We start from the raw sequence: 6,562 nt of genomic DNA on the forward strand, positions 1-6,562 counted from the left end.
CAAAGGACATGAGAAAATGTTTCTTGCAGTAGGGAGTGCAGAGAGCTAGTGCCTGAGCCACGCCTGAGAAAGACTAGGACTGGGATCTGGCTCCTGAGATGTAGAGGGTGAGAAAGCATGACTTGCTGTTTGGATATAAGAACCAAGAGAATATGCTGGGTGAGTTTGAACTGCATTCCCAGAGAGTGATTTTACAAAGAGGGAAAAAGTCATTGCATAGAAATGAGCAATGCCAGAAAGAGACTTACCATGCGATTGGGTCACCTCAGATCTTGTCTGAAAGTGCCTGCTGGGGGAGTGAGAGATTTTGACAGGAATCCTGGAGATATGCCACTTCTCAGTGCCTCAGGTGACACCAGGAATAGAAATGCATCTGTTTGGGTCAAGAGAATTGTGGGACAGAGATCCCGGAAGGGAATGTTGGAAGAATCCATGGCATAGATCCATGAGAAGAGTTCTGCTCTAGCTTACCCAGGGATGGTTTCTTTGGCCAAAGGCCAGATTCAAGTCAAAGCTGTTTCATCCCCTTACTTCTCCTATCATCCATGGTACTGACCGTGATGGATCTGAAATAGGAGAGGTGAGACAGAGAGAGAGAGAGAGAGAGAGAGAGAGAGAGAGAGAGAGAGAGAGTGAGAGAGAAAGACAGAGGGAGGGAGAGAGAGACAGAGAGAGAGAGAGAGAGAAAGAGAGAGAGCCAGGACAGGAGGAGTCAACAGTTAATTGCATTTTTGTTATGCTATAAGTCATTCTTTTCAGGAAACTAGAAAAGGTTTTTAGAAATGTGTTTGTTTCCTTAATTACTAATAAACATCTTCATCTTTTTCTTGGAGGCTGATCACATCCCTACCTTGCTATTCTTTCTGTGTTTCATGCTTTGCACAGGCTTCTGTGACAGTGTATCTTCGCCTTGTATTGTAACTGATGCTTCACCACTATTTCCACCCTGAAGGATGACTTCCGTATGGCTGCAGCTGCGTTTCATTTCTGTTCACATTGCCTGCACCCAGCACAGTGAGGCATATGGTTTGTATGCCAGCAAATCTTGTGAAATGAATGACTGAAAGAATTATGCATGTTGACAGAAAGGACTTGGCAAAGGGGCACGTACTGAGACCTTTTGGAGCTTCTCGAACCTCACTAGCTGGGCTGTAGCCCTAGTTCCTACTCGTAACTTCAGTTGTGTTCCCTGGAGACCTGGCCAGCTCCTAGCTCATTTGGTTTTGTTGAGGGGAATCCCAGTTATACCCATGAGACAACATGTCCCTGAGAAGGAATGGAGACATGGAGAAGAACAAGCTCTGCATCAGAGTAAGTAAAAAATGGGCACGGAGCCACAAGTACCCAATTTCAACAGAACCCTCTGTTGTACAGGGAACAGTGAGGAAATTGTTCATCTATATCTCATTCTTTATGGAAATATTCTGACTGAAAAATCAGTGTCAGCTTTGATTTCCTGCCCTAGGGGCAGGCTTCGTCAAAAGGCACAAAGTGGGCCTGTGTGGAGTCAGTGGAACTAGGCTGGGTTCAAGGAGACCCTCACACTCTTATTTTTGTTGACTGGTAGAACTTCTAGCACTGGGGTGGTCAACCTAGCCCAGCCCAGCCCTGGCCTTGTGCTCCTTAGGGAAATCCATCTCTTCTTGGAACCACAACAAGATCACAGGCGGAAGACGTAAGGTCAGACCAGGCCTGAGGGTCAGTGGCCCAGTCCTTGGCCTGCTTCCTTTAAAGCAGCAAGCACACAGAAGCCCTGGAGCTGTGGAAGTCTGAGGGGCTCAGAGTAGGAGAAAAACTGGAAGCATTTATTCTCCATTGGGTCCCCTTGAAGGGGAGAGCAACTAAAATAACCTGGAAAGGGCGCTTACAGAGCAAACACAAAGCCAGCTGCTGTCTCAAAACTAATTTTAAGAATGTCCCTTTCCTTGAAATTTCATCACCATGACTCATCGCATGGCAGGCCAAGATTCTGAAACTCTGAGTCAGACAGAGCCCTGGGAGCTGAAGCTAGATTGGAGTTTTACCTAAATAAAGCCTGCAAACTTGGCCTGCTCTGATGCATGCACTAGAAATTTGCTCAGTCAGCAGTGCACATGCCCTTGCACTTCCACTGTGCACACCATTGCTCACAGGTTCCTGGTCTGTTGGTGAGACTAGACTTCTCTTACATGCGAACACCCCTCCCGTTCCCTTGAACCTTCAGATAGTATGCTTCTTTATCTTCTCTGCTGTTTAGTTCCATTCTCACATCTAATCAGCACGGCTGTGAGTGCTTTTCTGATACTTGCAACAAGAACAGATGTGATGATAAAGCACACATTTCAGGAGTGACACAGGGTCCCCTTCTCCAAATGTCAGTGAGGCAAAATGACATCTGAACTTAGATATTAGAATGTCAGAGCTGGAAGGGGCCTTAATTCATATCATCCACCCTCCCTGGCACTACACAGATGAGAGCTTCAAGGTTCAGGGCTATTGAATAATCTGAACAAGGTAACAGAGTCAGTTAGGAAGAGAATCTACACAAGAATTCAGGGTCTTCTGCTATCTTAATTTTAACTAATCTGCTTTTGTTCTTATTCATTAGATGCTTGGATAATTCTAAGGATTATCCTACAAAACCCATATCTGTCATTGTGCGGGAAGTCATTCTTTGGGGACTTATAGGAAGAAGTGAAGGTAATGTTTAAGCTGGCCCCTTGCCCTCTGGTGTCCCTTCAGTTCCATGCTAATGACCTGAGAAGGTAACTGTCAGGGCCACAGAGCCAAGAAGTGTGGTGACAGGAGGTGGAAAGTTGGGACTGTCCAGAGGCCTGAAGGAAGAGGCACAATCCACTCCACGTGGAGGCAGAAGCAAGGTAACAAAGCAACAGAAATAAGAACTTGGCTCATGAGAATGGTGGCTTGTTGATTATCCTCCGGGCACATTGTGTATGCTGTCATTATTGCAAAGGAAGAGGAGGTGGGAATGTAGTCAGGAAGTAAAACAATTCTGACATTAGGCTGTTGAATTCAGAATTTCAGGGGTTGCAAGAGGCCCATTAACTCAGAGCTCAGGTGGAAAACATTGTTGGAAAACAGAGTTCACAGGAACCCAAAGATCAGTTCCACAGTACAGCGAAGACCCTGTCAGGAGCCCAGGTGTCTAGCCCAGTGCTCCATTCTTTGGCTCTGTGTCTCTGTCTTTGATCTCATGTTTTCTTATCTGTGCCTGTCTCACCTCTCTCACCTTTCTTTTGGCATGTGTTTCTTCTGTGCATCTGCTCCATCTTCTCTCTGCTGCATGTGGTTCTCCTCATTTTAGTTTGCACAAGGCCAGAGTAGAAGCTTCTGTATTGAATCTACCTCACCAGTCTTCATGTCTGCTTCTGTAACGACTATAATCTTTCCAGAATCTAAAGCCATAAGAAGTGAACTAAATTGGCTCAAATCACATATCTGAGTCTGGCCACAGATGTCACAAGGTGCTGGGCAACTCCGTGGGTTAGTTGCTCTTGTACCAGATATCCCAGTCTTTTCTAATCAGATGTGGCCACAAGTTCAGGGCATCCAGGCCCCAGCCAGCAAGGAGGGGGAACAGTATAGGCCAGTGGTGGTGAACCTATGGCACACATGCCACGGTGGGTTGTTTGTATCCTTGAAAGTTCTAAAAGGTTTGCCATCACTGGTAAAGGTATTGGTATGGAAATAGAGATTCCAGCTTTGCCATTTACAATTCTTGTGACTTTGGGCAAGGCTCCTCACCTCTCTTGGCCTTATGTCTTCATCTGTAGGATGAGGGTGATGATGCCTACTTCACAACATTGTAAAGAAACGAGCTACACATACATCTAGTGAAGGATGCTCTGCACATGACATGTTCCCAACCAGTGATTACTACTAGCAACTAGTACTGATTCAAGAGAATCTGAGTCTTGGGCATTCAAACCTGTCTTGATCTACTACCTTCTGAATTGTTCCCTTTGGTCTTTCTCCATTTGGAATCCTTTTCCTCTCCTCTTGATGTTTCTTAACTTCCCCCTTGTTGTCAGCCTGGTAATGCAATGCTCGAGGATTTCACAACAGGACGCTCAGGAGCCAATGTTTTCCATTGGGATGTGACTTACTTTCCTCTGCAGTTGTCAATAGCATTAAAGGAAGGGGTAGAGGGTGCAGTTTACTCTACTGAAAAATGCTGTGATCTCTGCTTTTTCAAACTGCTCCAGCAAAGGAAGGAAGTTGTCTGTGATGACACTGCTGGCTTTTCTAACATAAATATGAAACTCTTTGTTATTGTTGGCACAAATCCTAAGTTTCCCTCAAGAAGCCCAGGAGAAGTGGAGAACCAGTTCAAGAATGCAGAGATGTGTTTAATAAAAGGCAAAAATTACTCCAGATGCCAGAAATTGTTATACACTAGCACTTTACCAAACATACACAGTCTTCTCTCCCTCCTCCACCCGCTTCTCTGCCTGGAAAGAGGAATGGGTGAATCATCTATGAGAAAGTGAGCATGAGGATTGGTCCAGGAGTGAAGTAGCTTGATGGGATCTATAGAAATTACAGAAAGAGTTACAATTATAGGAAGGAGTCAACAGACAGAGGCCAAGTTCTAACAGAGTCTTGGTGAAGGATGGCCTGTTGCAGGTTACACCAAGGAGTTGTGATGCATAAACAGGGAGAATCTGCGGTAAAAATTTGGGTCATTTTAAGAACTTCAGGAAAGATCTAATACCAATACTCCTCACACTCTTTAATGACACTGGAAGAGAAGGAGTACTTCTGAAGTTATTCCTAGAAGCTATTGTTCTCCTGATTCCCAAACCAGAGAAGTATTCAACCAAGAAAAGATAACTACAAGCCGATCTCTTTAATGAACATAGGTGCAAAAATTCTTAAGAAGGTACTTGCCTGCAATCCCAGCACTCAGGAGGCTGAGGCAGGAGGATCATTGTGATTCTGAGACCAACCTGGGCTACAAAGTGAGCTCAAGGCTAGCCTGAACTTTATACTGAGACTCTCTCTCAAAAAGACCAAAATTTAAAAAGGTACTGGCAAACAAAATGCAACAAATCATCAAAAATATACATCATATTCAAGCACAGTTTATCCCATGGATATAAGGATGGTTCTACATATGCAAAATAATAAATGTAGTCTATCATATAAGTGGAAGCAAGGACAAAAACCACATGATCTCCCAATAGATGCAGAAAAAGCATTTGACAAAATCCAATATCAATTCATAAAAACCTTAAAGAAAATTGCTTTAGAAGGACTTTATATCAATATGATAAATGCTATTTATGACAAACATACTTTCAAGATCATATTAAATATATTTCTTTTATTCTGCCACTACACTGCCTTCGTTGCTGTTTGGGGTAAGTTGGTGTTTTTCATTTTGTCTTGTCTTATCTTGTTTTTTTCTTCTCTCTTTTTCTTTCTTTCTTTCTTTCTTTCTTTCTTTCTTTCTTTCTTTCTTTCTTTCATCTTGCTTTCTTTCTTTATTGGCACTGGGGATTGAGTATATTTTTGAACTCAGGAAACCTGAGTCCTTTAATTTTGTTGTTTTTTTTTTAAGATTGTTTTGTTGTCTCTGGATCTTTACATTTCCATTTCAAGTTTAGAAATACCTTGTTAAATTCTGTTTTTTATAAAAGCCATCTGAGATTTTCTTAGGATTGACTAAATGACTGTAGATCAAATTGAGAAGCATTGTCATTTAAAAAATATTAGATCTTCAGTCTATAAAGTAGGAATTCCTCTCATTTATTTAGGTTTTCTTTTGATTTCTTTCAACAATGTTTTATAATTGCCATATATTTTTCCCACATATTTTAGTTAAATATGTACATGCACATTTTATTCTTTTTAATGCTATCACAGTGCAATTGTTTTCATAATTTAACTTTAATCTCATTCCTTTCTGGCATATGGGAACATAAGTGATTTTTGTATCCTCATCTTGTATCCTGAAACCCTGCTGCACTTATTTATTGACTGTAATATTTTATTTTATTTTTTTGATTCCTTAGAAATTTGTATATAAAAATTTGTTTCACCTGAGAATGAAACACTTTTAGTTTTTTCTTTTTAATCTGGATGCCTTTAATTTGTTTCTTTCGTCTAATTCTCATGGCTAGAACCTCTGGTAGAATTTGAATAGAAGAGCGAGAGTGGACATCCTTGCCTTGTTCCTCATCTTAAAGGGAAAGGTTTCAGTCTTTCACTACTAAGGATGATAGCGGTGTATTTTTCACAGCTGCCCTACATCAGGTTGGAGAAGTTCCCTTCTGTTCCTAGCTTATTGAATATCTCTACATGAAAGAGTGCCCAGTTTTGTCAAATATGCTTTCTGCATCTATTGAAATGATCATGTGATTTTAATTGTTAACCTACAATACGGTGTGTTGCACTGTTTAATTTTTTGTTGAGTCAAAATTGCATTCCTGGGATAAATCCCAGTTGGTGATGGTGTATAATCCTCTTTATATGTTGTTAGATTCAGTTTCCTAATATTTTGTTAAGGAATCTTAAATTGGGTTATAATTTTCTCTTCTTGTTATGTCTTTTGTTTTGT

The sequence above is a fragment of the Chinchilla lanigera genome, unplaced genomic scaffold (genome assembly GCF_000276665.1).
Source record: "Chinchilla lanigera isolate Chin_1 unplaced genomic scaffold, ChiLan1.0 scaffold00013, whole genome shotgun sequence".
In the NCBI taxonomy this organism is placed as follows: domain Eukaryota; kingdom Metazoa; phylum Chordata; class Mammalia; order Rodentia; family Chinchillidae; genus Chinchilla; species Chinchilla lanigera.